The sequence below is a fragment of the Podarcis filfolensis genome (genome assembly GCF_964270895.1).
Source record: "Podarcis filfolensis genome assembly, chromosome: 2".
Classification (NCBI taxonomy): Eukaryota; Metazoa; Chordata; class Lepidosauria; order Squamata; family Lacertidae; genus Podarcis; species Podarcis filfolensis.
In genome coordinates this window covers 111,853,028-111,865,801 of record NC_139605.1, presented here as the reverse complement: position 1 = coordinate 111,865,801, position 12,774 = coordinate 111,853,028, and the positions used below count along the sequence as shown (strand labels likewise).

Below are 12,774 nucleotides of genomic sequence, written 5' to 3'. Positions count from 1 at the left end.
GAGTGTGGGCAGCTGGCAGATTTTGAATGCTGCCTGGCTGTCTTGCACGAAGGGTGGCAATGCCCAGAGTCCTTTGTGGCAGCACCAAAGGTTCTTGGATCTGACTTCCTTCTGACTGTTTCTTCATCTGCTGTGTCTCAGTGGGGGGGGGGGTGTGTGGAATGAGTAGCACAGCCCATCAATGGCAGAGAGGGAAACAGGCGAGACAGTGGTGGTGGTAATGAGAATTCACCCAGCCTTTGACTACCCATTCACAGTGATCCTCTGCAAAAAAAAAATATTTGCCAGATGAGGACATAAGCAACCAGTAACAAAGTCCATATTGTAAAAGATCCATTTGGCAGACTTATTAATCGACCCAAATCCTGCCTCACAAGGGGAAACATTTATGAAGTTTTCTATAATGTTGTCGCACGGTTTGATGCCTCTCTGTATTCTTCGTATGGAAGTTCATACAAGGATTTGGGGGCCACTGCGAAAAGGCCCTGCGACTGCCACATCGTTTTCCCCTCCCCGCCTCCTTTTGGACAATGGTACTCCGAAGTCTCTAAAGGGGGTGTGTAAGTGAGAGATTGGTGGAAGAACACTGAGACGCCTCCGAGAAAAGACATCTGGTACGGAAACACTTTTAATAACTCAGCAAGCGGCTTGCTACTCTTCCTGGCACCCAGTTCCAAGCTCTGAAGTCTGACGCGTAAGTTGGGAACACTCTGAAACGCAAGGGTTGCCTTGGGAACATACCCCGAGTACCAGGCTCGCAAGCCATCTTTTCTTTAGAACCAGACTGTGCCGGAACAGTTTGTGTAGTTAATCTATCTTCTCTATGGGATAACTTAGATGCAGCTGGCGGTACATGGTGTTGCTGGGTGTTAAAGCAGGGTCCAACTTGGCAGCGGATGTAGGGCTGGCTGCTTGTCTGATGGGTAAAAAATAAATAAAAAGTCTTGTTTTGTTGCACTAGAACCATAACAACAAGAGTTTGGGTTGGTTTTTCCCCCTCCCCTGTTATTAGCATGAGTTTGGAACTGAACTATTTTTAAAATCAATTGGTACGAGAGATTATGGGCGTTGTAATCCAGCAAGACGCAGGTGGCGCTGTGGGTTAAACCACAGAGCCTAGGACTTGCCGATCAGAAGGTCGGCGATTCGAATCCCTGCGACGGGGTGAGCTCCCGTTGCTTGGTCCCTGCTCCTGCCCACCTAGCAGTTCGAAAGCACGTCAAAGTGCAAGTAGATAAATAGGTACCGCTCTGGCGGGAAGGTAAACGGCGTTTCCGTGTGTTGGTCTGGTTCGCCAGAAGTGGCTTAGTCATGCTGGCCACATGACCCGGAAGCTCCCTCGGCCAATAAAGCAAGATGAGCGCCGCAACCCCAGAGTTGGTCACGACTGGACCTAATGGTCAGGGGTCCCTTTACCTTGCCTTTAATCTAGCAAGATCTGTAGGGCTAAGAGTTCCTGATCTTTGACTTAGTATCCAGCAGTGATCAAGTTGTGCACTGATCTTGTAGGGGGGGGGTCGTGAATACAAAGACTTCTCCCTCCTTCTCTCCAGTGTCTTTTTAAATTATTGAGCCAGGGATGGTGTTTCTTTATATATATTAATAGTGATATAAACAGAATTTTGTCCTCTTCAATAGTGATATCCATTCTCAGAGTGCTGATCCTTATGTAACCGACACCTGCGTAAGGTACCAGCAGGCTTTCGGGAAACGCAAAAGATTTGCAAAAGTACAAGAAATATTTGGGAGGGTGGGGGAATCTTTAAAAAGCTCAGAGCAACCACAAAGAACCAATCACATGGAATACTGATTGACTGCTGGGGAAAGCTGAAAACTGGATGGGTAGTGGCAGAGAACGGGAATGGGGTGTCTGGAATCCTGAAAATCAGTTTGTTCCGCCCTGCAACATTGCTTTATATATGCCAAACGTACTTGATTAATTCAGGCTTTCTACCTAGATGATTCTGACTTCTAGACCAGATCGGATGATAAACACCAATCTGCCTTCTGAATTTCGAATTACATAATTACTGTTTTAACGCGTTTGTTCAAGAGTGGAAACCCAGTGTGCGGCGTTTTCCATGCGTACATAGCAGGTTCCTTGCTTGATGGTTTTAGAGATTATTTTGAGTGTAGGAGAGGCACAAAGGCTTTACTAGAAGCACAGAGAGATCTGAGTAGGTTTCCCCCTGGTCTCCACCCCCAGTGGCAAGCCACATTTCCATGCTTTCAAGAGAAGGGCTTGCCCTGCTCTGAGACTTCAGTACGGCTGCAGACCTCAAACCACTTCGAAGTGCCCTTAAATTGTTTCAGAGTGGAACTTTCCATTGAATTAATGTGAGGACTGGTTGTCGTCTACATATACATGCCTTTCAAATAGCTTTTTAAACTCTGAGGTCTCCTGCCTAGCAGTCTGGTTTTTGCCTTTTTGGGGGTGCTCCTCTCATTTTCTGCTCTTCTTCTAGAGTAGCCGTCAACTACCGTACATTTTTACTGGCCAGCTGAAAGCAACAGAATGATTTCGGACTATTTAAAGAAATGTTACAGTTTGATGAATTTGCGGGCAGGATTTGAAAACACGAGCAAAGAAAGAATTAGGACTTACTGTAATATTGTTAGGACATAAGAGATAGAAAACGGGGGGGGGGGATTCATGGAAAACAAGATGGGAAGTCGAAAAAAATAAAAAAAATGATTTATTGGAGTGTATATGTAGAATTTTTTACAGAAAGTTAATGTTTTATTTTTAAAAATTCCTTCTCAATCATTTCCAAATTCATTGGTCACATCAGGATTCTCTCATTCTCCCAAAGAGCTCAAGATGCCATAGAGGAGGTTATTCTATTTTTTATACTTGCGAAAAACCTTTGAGGGAAGCTAGGCTGAGGAAATCAGTGACTGATCTAAGAAGAGTTTGGGGCGGGGGACTAAGCTCTTTTTATGCTCAGAGTCCAGTCCTGGATTCATGATTCTTCCCCCCAAAAAATATTGAAATCACAGTGTTCTATGGGGAACCTGATACAGAGAAATTGATCCCCTCTGAGGACAGAGGATTGGCTAGATCAGAGATGGAGAAGTCATGGTATTCCAGATGTTGCTGGACTCGGTCATCCCTGGCCGAGGTCAATGAGAGTTGGTACCAGCCACAGCTGGGGGATGTCAGGTTCGCATCCCTGAGCTAGGTCATCTTCTGATTTCCAGTAGTCCCAGGATTCTGTGACTTGGATTTTAGTAGTATCCCTCTATTTACCAACCCAACATTTTTAAAACAAACCAACAAGGCACCGTTGGTTTTAATTCCTGAAATTTTAGGGTTTGTCCCCCCCCCCCACCCCGCAAAAAAACCCAGCATTCGAGAGTGCTGGGGTAACCAACCAATTGACAATGACATTCCTCTCCTCAGCAGCTGCTCTGGGATTCCGGCCAAGTCTTCAGCTCAAACATGCAAGAAAAACGCATCTTGTTACGCAGTCGGTCTTAACAGGCGTGAGGCCTTTAAGCAAACCCAGAGGCTGCCGAGGCTAAAAATATTTTTAACAATAGGAAAATACATCAATCTTTCCGGCTGCCGAGTTATCGGCGTCTTTTATGCTTGGCCTACAAAATTCCACTTGGAAGTTGCAGCCCCTGATGTATCGCCAAGTTGGAAAATGGGGAGCGGGGGGGGGGGCGGGGAGTAGACCAGGCAGAGGAAAAACTCCTTCCGCCCTCGGCTGACTTTGTTTTTGTGACACTAAACTCCCGGCAAAGTGGCTGGGGCCTTTGGGGTTTGACCGCTGGGGCAAGGATCTTTAAGGCAAAGCTTTATAAACACATACACACAGCCTGATCTTATATGCATGTTTACTCAACAGTATGCCAGGCTGAGTTCAGCAGGGGTCCTGAGGGTGGCAACACAAGAACGGGGCCTTATCTGCAGTGGCTCCCCGTTTGTGGAATGCTCTCCCCAGGGAGGTTTGGCTGCCACCTTCATTATACACCTCTAGGTGCCAGACAAAAACGTTCCTCTTTAACCAGGCCTTGGGCTGATGGACAACCGATGCCCTTTGAAAATGTGTTGGGGAGGGGATTATTGGGTTGTTTTTACTTTTACTATTTATGTTTTTATATTGTTATTTTATCTTGTGAACTGCCCTGAGACCTGCGGGTATAGGGTGATGTACAAATTTTAATAATAATGATGATGATGTTAGCACGACAGCCTTTGCATTGGCTATATGAGTAGGGGCCTGTAAAAGTAAAGGAAACCCTGACTATTAGGTCCAGTCGCGGACGACTCTGGGGTTGCGGCGCTCATCTCGCTCTATAGGCCGAGGGAGCCGGCGTTTGTCCGCAGACAGCTTCCGGGTCATGTGGCCAGCATGACTAAGCCGCGAACCAGAGCAACGCACGGAAACACCGTTTACCTTCCCGCCGGAGCAGTACCTATTTATCTACTTGCACTTTGACGTGCTTTCGAACTGCTAGGTTGGCAGGAGCGGGGACTGAGCAACGGGAGCTCACCCCGTCGCTGGGATTCAAACCGCTGACCTTCTGATTGGCAAGTCCTAGGTTCTGTGGTTTAGACCACAGCGCCACCCGCATCCCTTTCAACTAATTTGCCCTCAAAGTAGTCCTTGCCATGCAGTATTATTATGTGACCTTTAAAAGAAAAAAGAAAAGGAGGGATTGGCTTCTAGGAGGGGAAAGGCCATATTTTATTGAATTGCTAGTTTTTTTTGTTTTTGTTTTTAATAACTTTTATTCAAACTTGAAACAAAACATATTATCCAGAAATATATCATCCTTATTCCCCCCCCCATTTTTCTCCCCCCCCCCCCACAGAACCCACCCACCCCCCGACTTCCCTCAGTTCCAGTCTTTGATTTCTCTAAAAATGCTGTTTTCTGCATGTTATATATATATTGTATAGATGTTGTATAGTTGTATAGATCCTCAAACTATTTAGCTGATTATTATCAATAAAAAGTTTGTGAATGTTTATTCAAAGCCAGCCAAGGAGTCCAGTTCGCTTTGTTGCGTCTTCACATACTTTGTAAAGGGTTCCCATTCATTCTTAAAGTCACAGTTATCCTTGTCCCGTAGCTTATATGTCAGTTTTGCCAGTTCTGCATAGTCCATCAATTTTTCTTGCCATGATTCTTTAGTTGGGGTTTCTTCAGTCTTCCATCCTTGTGCTATTAAAACTCTCGAAGCCGTTGTCACATACAAGAAGATGTTTTTCAGTTTTTTTGGCGGCAGGTGCCCTTGGTGCTGATCTTGGTGCTGCGGGTTAACATAAGAGCAGCTCTGGCGAATTGGATCACAGCTCCATCTAGCCCTGGGCTCTTGCATTCTACAGTGGCCGATAGTTGCATGCCTTTTGGGAAGTTCACTAAATGAGGCCTGTACGCAACAGACCTTGCCCGCTTCTACTCCCCAGCAGCTGTTGTTCAGCAGCCTAACTTGCTGTAAACATGGAGGTTCTGTATAGCCACTGCAGCTTTACCAAATAATGCCTGGCACACTGTGAAGTGATCTTTCTCCCCACCCGTCTTCATTTCCTTGTGAATAAGCAACTCAGAATATCATTTTAGCTTCGCAAGAGCCCTGCAGCAGAGATACTGACATGCCCTGTGCTCAGTGGTGTAGCGTGGGTTGCCAGCACCCGGGGCAAGGCAAGTAATTTGCGCCCCCTAACCCGTGGATTTGCGCCCCCCAACCCTAACCCCCAGATGTTGCACCCGGTGCGGCCGGCCCCCCCTGCACCCCCCACGCTACGCCACTGCCTGGGCTACTCACTTAACCTTTCCTGAACTTGTACTATTCTCAAGTAAATTTGGAAGTAAATATGGAAGTGAGAGCTGGACCACAAAGAAGGCTGATTGCCGAAGAATAGATGCTTTTGAATTATGGTATTGGAGGAGACTCTTGAGAGCCCCATGGACTGCAAGAAGATCAAATCTCTCCATTCTTAAGGAAATCAGCCCTGAGTGCTCACTGGAAGGACAGATCCTGAAGCTGAGGCTCCAATACTTTGGCCACCTCATGAGTAGAGAAGACTCCCTGGAAAAGACCCTGATGCTGGGAAAGATGGAGGGCACAAGGAGAAGGGGACGACAGAGGACGAGATGGTTGGACAGTGTTCTCGAAGCTACCAGCATGAGTTTCACCAAACTGCGGGAGGCAGTGGAAGGCAGGAGTGCCTGGCGTGCTCTGGTCCAGGGGGTCACGAAGAGTCAGACACGACTAAACGACTAAACAACAACAAGTAAATTTAAGCCCAGGAATCTAGTCCACAGCAGCTTCTGCATTCTGACAAAGCAGAGAGGTTGTATTCAGTGAAGGCCTACTCGGAGCAGACCCATTGAAGTTAATGAACGCAAGTTGGTCATGATTATTAGCTAAAGTGGCAGACCTTCCAAGTGTCCCTATTTTCAAGGGACAGTCCCGGATTTACAGAAGCTGCCCCGGTTCCTGATTTCATCCTGGAATGTCCCGCTTTTCCTTAGGGTGCCCCTATTTTCACCAGATAAATGTTGGAGGTTATGGAGTTATCCAACCCTCAAGGAGATAAGTAACTCTACCATCTTTAGAAGACGTCTGGAGGCAGCCCTGTTTAGGGAAGTTTTTAATAATAATAATAATAATAATAATAATAATAATAATAATAATAATAATGTTTTATGTTTTTATATATGTTGGAAGCTGCCCAGAGTGGCTGGGGCAACCCAGTCAGATGGGTAGGGTATAATAAAATTATTGTCATCATCATCATCATTATGGAGCATTAGCACAGCTGTAGTAGGTCAAAGAAAGTGGGTATAGATTGAGAACCCTCATTTGGGACTTAAAACAAGCAGTGGGGAGCCATAGAGGCAAATCAGCCCAAATATTTGTCTCTTACTGGCAAAGGACCGCAAGATCCTGCACTGATGATAATATGCTTTTCAGCTAGTCAGAGTTAATTGTAGTACCCTCTGATTTCTTGTGCTGCCTGTTCATTCCAAAATCCAGGACTCAGTGAATGAACCTGAATGAAATCCGTTAATCCCACTAGAGCCAAACCCTGAAAAGTCTTCACACATGTTTGTTGGCTTTCTCTTATGACTCTTGGTTATCACACCCCAATAGAACAGGCTATGCAAACTATGAAAAGTAAAGAAAAGAGAAAGTGTAGATTAAAGGCATGCTTGCTCCAATGACTTGTCTCCCAGGTTATCTTACCTGAACTATAGCCTGGAAATTTTTGTGGACAATTTAGGACTGGCAGTAGCACCTAATGGGTACTTTGACTCTTTTGATTTGAGGAGGATGTGATGGTGGAGGCTAAGGTTTTTGAATATTTATTTGTTTTGCACTTTTCAGGCAGACCTCCCAAAGCAGTTTCCGTACGGTTCTTGCATAAAAATAAACATTGATTTTTTTTTACCCCAATTTTTTTTAGACCGGAACAGACAACATCTTTATTTAACAAAAGCTGTTACCGCATCTTCTCCCTCCCCCTCAGAGCAAGATTGTTCGTTGTTGCTTTTTATCTGATATTACTGATGTTCATATAGAATAGATTTAGGTTTTATTGCGTTAAGTTTAGCTTGTGGAGATGTGAAGGTGGGGGAGGGGAATTAGGAGGGGCTGTGTGCCCCCCCCCAGTTTTTTTTATTTCCACGCCCCCTGTTTCTAAAAAAATACAGGAGGGAGTGGTTCCAGAGTTCCATTTTTCCAGAGTTTTACCAGAACTTGCCTTAAAAGCTAGGGGGGGGGGGGACTGGCGGGCTGTTAAGGTCTTGTAAACAAAATTGCAGAGAGCAAAATCAGGATTTGGAAGTGGGCTTAGAAAGCTGGCTGGGAAGGAAAAGGGAAAGAAGCTTCTCTGAGGTTGTGGAGGCAGGGATGACTGCCAGCACCTTGTTTGTGGCAGAGTTCCAGGCTTTGAGAAATACAGTGGTACCTCGGGTTAAGTACTTAATTCGTTCCGGAGGTCCGTTCTTAACCTGAAACTGTTCTTAACCTGAAGCACCACTTTAGCTAATGGGGCCTCCCACTGCTGCCGCGCGATTTCTGTTCTCATCCTGAAGCAAAGTTCTTAACCCGAGGTACCATTTCTGGGTCAGCGGAGTCTGTAACCTGAAGCGTATGTAACCCGAGGTACCACTGTACTTCTTTAAAAATTATTTATGGTTGGGGCATGCAAGGAAAGCCACCCAGCCAGCAACAGGTGCACTGGGGCACGTGCAGAAAGCTTGACCTAGTTTTCTGGACTCCTGAGTCACCCTTGTCTCTAGTTTCCCTTGTTTGATTGAGCAAAACATGCACAGGGCGGGGGGGGGGGGAGGGAGGGGTTTCCACCAGGCTCTTTCCCAGAACAGAGCCAGCCAACTAGAGATGGTGATAAAGGGCAAATGTTTGATGCAAGCTGGCAGGACTCTGCCCTCATCTTTACACTCATTTCCCTAGCCTAATTTATTATCCACTTTGGAGATCTAGTGAGCTTCAAGCTTCAGATTCGCTGCAGCTTTTTTTTTCCAGCACCAGAGTTACAAATGTGCAGAGTATTGTTTTCTTGGTTTTTTTTTTTTATTTATTGTTTCTAACTTCTTAGTTCTGCCAGTAGTAGTGAACATTTGTGAATAATTAACAAATATCCTGCCCCTAATTGGGTTGTATGGGAGAGAAGTAAGGACACGTACTACAAAGGATGTGTGCATCATCTAAAAACACAGTATATAGTTGATATGGGTGCATAATATTTTTTAGAAAAGTTGTTTTATTGACAGATATGAATATTATTCTTGGTTAAATGAATTGAAACTCTTGATTTTTAACATTTCTTCAATCGGGTTGTAGGCTTAGTGGTAGTGCATTTTCAAAGCATGGGGGAAAAATATTTTAAAAATTCTACTTATGTAATTGTTTAATTTTATAACCAAACTAACCCCCACCCCGCCCAAAGACAGGGACTTAAGGCCTTAGGTTCCCAGGCCATCTCTCATCAATACAGTAGCCACACCTGCTTAGCTTCAGCTCAGTCATGTGTCTTTTAAAACCATGCCGCAGGGGCCAAATAATTGCATTGCAAGAAGGCAAAAACCTGGAAAACATCCCAGCCTTGGTTAAGTGGGGTTAGAAAAGCGAAAGTCATGCCCTCACTGAAATTGACTCTCATCATAGGATTGCAATTTTTGTTTATTTCTCTGTAGTGGCTCATGTCCCTGTGCCTTTCACAGCAGTAGGGGGTGCAGAAATTATGTTTTCCCATCTCCAGGCCAAGAAAGTGGAGGTGGGGAGGGTCTCGTCTAAATTCACTGTGCGCTGTTATTGAAGACGGAGGCGACGACGCTTGCAAACAAAACAACGCTCAAAATGTTGCATGTTTGTAAAGCTCGCATTATCCCCAAATACTCCTGAGAGGGGGGCAGCAGCTCTTTGTATTCATGGTGGTGGCGTCGTGGCTTTTGCAACGATCTGAGCAGAGAGCATTGCCCGCCCCCCGCGTGCCGCTTGGCACCGTTCCGCTCCCTCTCGGTGGGCATCTTCTAAATCAAGTCTCGGGGCGTTCCGCCGGCCCCTGCTCCCAGGAAAGGGGAGGAGCCGCTGCTTCGGGCGACTATAGGAGGGGAGGGCCCTGGAAGCACAGACGCGAGCGGAGTTTGGGGTTGTCCTGAGAACCTCGTGGCGGGCAGGGAGGGACGGAAGGAGGGAGGTCTGCAACCCCCGCCCGGCTGGGGGGTTGCCGGCGTGTCTGCAGCGCTGCGAGAGCTGCCTAAGCCGCGGTTCCGAGCGCTGCTAGGAGCTCGCCTTGCAAGACCGCGCTCGCCTCTTGCATCGCCCGGTCTTTTTTAATTATTATTATTATTATTTTGCCGTCGCCCCTTCATTTCCGTTCCCTGGATCCTCCCGTTCCCCCTTTTGGTTTTTCCTATGACACTTTCTCTCGTCTCCCCGGCTTAGGGAAAGGGCTCTATTTTTAGCCGGGGGCAGCTCGTTCTATTTTTAGATCAAACAATTCCAAGGCGTGCGTCAATGGAACCCCGCGTGCGTCACCCGCGCAGACATTCCAACCCCTCCCCTCGCTCCGCGGGCGCCGGAACATTCCGCCCCTTTTTGCCTTGTATGGTGAAGCCTGCAGCCCGGCGCGTGCGTCAGAGGATCCCCCCTCCTTCCCTGCCCACCCCTCCGCCTGTGCGTCACAGAGAGCTTAAGAGAATCTCCTGGCCACGGGCTGGTGAGCCCCAGTGGCTTACTCGGCGTCTAGACGGCGTGCAGATCTCTCTCTCGCGCGCATCTCTGGGCTGCCGCGGACCAGGAGGAAGGCAATCGCTGCCGCCAAGCCCTCGATGCAAGCTTGACTTTTTTATTTTTATTTTTTTGGAGGGGGGAAGGCTCCCCCACCACCAAAAAGAACCCATTTCGAAAAGAAAACCCAAAAGTGGAAGGAACTGCAGCGAAACGATCTCTGAGCTGACTTGGGTACGTGGATTTTCTTAAAACTCTGCTTTTTTTTTTTCCTCTCCCGGAAAGTGCTTAAGATGCGCGCCCGAGGGTAGACTTTTTGGCAGATGTAGGGGGGGTTGCATGGGGAGCGGTGCGGAGAGATGCGGGGTGCGTTTTGTTTTGGAAGGCGGAAAAATAACTTCGTAGTGCACGGATTGCAGCGCGTTGCTTTGTGCCCGGGGTGCTCTTGCACGGTGAAAAGTTGGCAGTGCAAGAGATCGGGGCGGGGGCGGTTATATCTTTTGGGCTGGGGAAGCTTCTACTCCGGAAAGTTTTTTCTGCAAAATGGGAAGGCTAGGTATAGACACTGCTTAATGTATGCATTCTAAATCCAGGATTTGAGGTGCAGCGGACCCTTGCAGATCTAATTCGTTTATCTTGGTGCATCTTAGGGGGTGAACAGAACTCGGTCCTTAGATTTAAGCCCCACGGAGTTTCTCATGATTGGCTCCTAAGTAGGTGTGTCTAGGCTTGCAGCCTTCGAAAAGTTGCTCTAAGGTGGAGTCAGTGCGTTACCAGGATCTGCAGGGCTGCTCATTTTCATAGAGCAAACATTAAACCTGACGTTACGTTGGCAGCTTCTGAAAGCTGTCCCGCATATGGCTCCTAGGCATAATTGACTCAGAGTGGGATAAAAGTGATGCAAGCAAATATTGAAATGAAATAAACACAGGAGAATTATTTCTGAATTTCAATCAAACTGCAAAAATATATATGAACCAATGAGGAAGGTGTGAAATGATGTATTGGGGCATCCCCTCCCCCCCCCCCGTGGTATGTATTGAAGGAGATGTTGGCTTTTTTGTACTGGAAAAGTGCAAGGGGATTGGATTTGCAGGGTTGGGGGGGTGGACTGGGTTTGGGCTAAGGAAACTATAATGATGCACTTGTTTCAAGTGTTCAGGAAGCCCACATTTGCATTTTAAAGGATGAAGTTGCAGTAACCTGAGCTTGTGGGAGTTTTGGCAGGTGTGTGCTGGTGAGTTTTAAGCGGTGGGTTTTGCTTTATATATGTATATTTAAACCTCGATTGTGACAGCCGTGTAATCTGACGGGGGTGTGTGTCTTTTGGGGCAAAAGTTTAATGGCGTCTGATTTGGAAGGAAAACGAGTTTGCATTCCTGGAAGGCAACCTGGTGGACGTTTGATAGCCAAAAATACAATGTGCAGCCAGCTTCAGTGGGCTCTGAATAATGAAGACTGTTCCCTTGCAAGGCTGGTAACATGGTTTGGTTTTTGTAATACTCCGTATTTTGGAGAGGGGGAAATAAATAAGGAGTTCCATCTTTGCTGAGGTTGCCACTGATTTGTTAGACACCTGCAGCTCTCCAGTGAGGAAGAAGTTTCCTTTATCAGGCTGAATGTGCCCTGCCTTCGCCCCCCCCACCCCACCCGTACAGGTTTCTCCATGACTTCAAGTTTATTTCCTTATTCTGAGGCCACCAAGGAAGAGCTCTTTGTGCCAGATTCTTGTCTGCGTGAGGTAAAGCCTTTGCAGAGTGTCCCCGGCGACATTTGATCCTAATCGGGTTGGAGAATTTTTTTTGTAAAGCCAATGGCTGGTCCTGTCCTTGTTTCCTGAACGCAGAAATCCCTCTTCAAGATGCAAAAGGGTGGGGTGGGGGGACCTGTTTGCATGCAAAGCGTGCAGAGGGAAGATTTTGAAGCACTCTCTTATCTGTCTAATTTCTTCCCCCTCCTTCTCAAAAAGAGATACTCTTCTTTCAATAATAGTAAGTTTTGATTTGCAAAGCAGCTTGCTGTCAGCGCAGGTGGTGTGGAGCGTAAATCAGGGAGGGCACCTCCGCCATGGCCTCTTTCATGTGGCTTCTCAGGGGCTTGCAGTTCCTGGCATGTTTTGAGCAACAGGTGCAGCATCAAATTCAAGCACCTGGCACCGTTTTTTTCACAGCTACCAGGGTCTCCTCCTGTTTCTAAGTTGGTGCGCTAGACTTCAAAGGCTGAGGAGCCAGATCACAGCGGGTTTCGTTTTTTGTCACAGTTCCAAATTCATCACGGGCACCTTCTTTTCCGGGCCACATCAACTTTCTGCACGTAAGATGGTGAAAACGTGAAAAACCTAGGTGCGTGAATCAGTTGAGTCTATCAGCTGCAATTATAAAATGGGGGATTTCATCATAGTTTAATATGAGCTCATCCTCTGGAAGTGGTGTTCAATAGCGAGGATGCCATCCCGAAGATATCTACTTGGTCTGTTTTGTTTTACTGGAATTAGAATAACAAAGAATGTGGTTTACTAAAAAAAGAAAAAAGAAGTCCCTTTGGATTCAGTGGTAAAGA

At 46.6% G+C, this 12,774-nt stretch overlaps 1 protein-coding gene across 3 annotated transcripts in view; it reads left to right on the top strand.

Moving 5' to 3' along the window:
* Positions 1-12,774, top strand: part of NR4A1 (nuclear receptor subfamily 4 group A member 1) — a 41,094-nt gene that overhangs the window by 7,602 nt on the left and 20,718 nt on the right. Inside the window, exon 1 of one of the 3 annotated variants that reach the window (XM_083599273.1) lies at positions 10,201-10,449. The exons of the other annotated variants lie outside the window; for them this stretch is intronic. The gene's annotated coding sequence lies outside the window, so the exon portion shown is untranslated. Of the gene's footprint in view, positions 1-10,200; positions 10,450-12,774 lie in introns of those variants that run through there. 3 annotated transcript variants of the gene reach the window in all.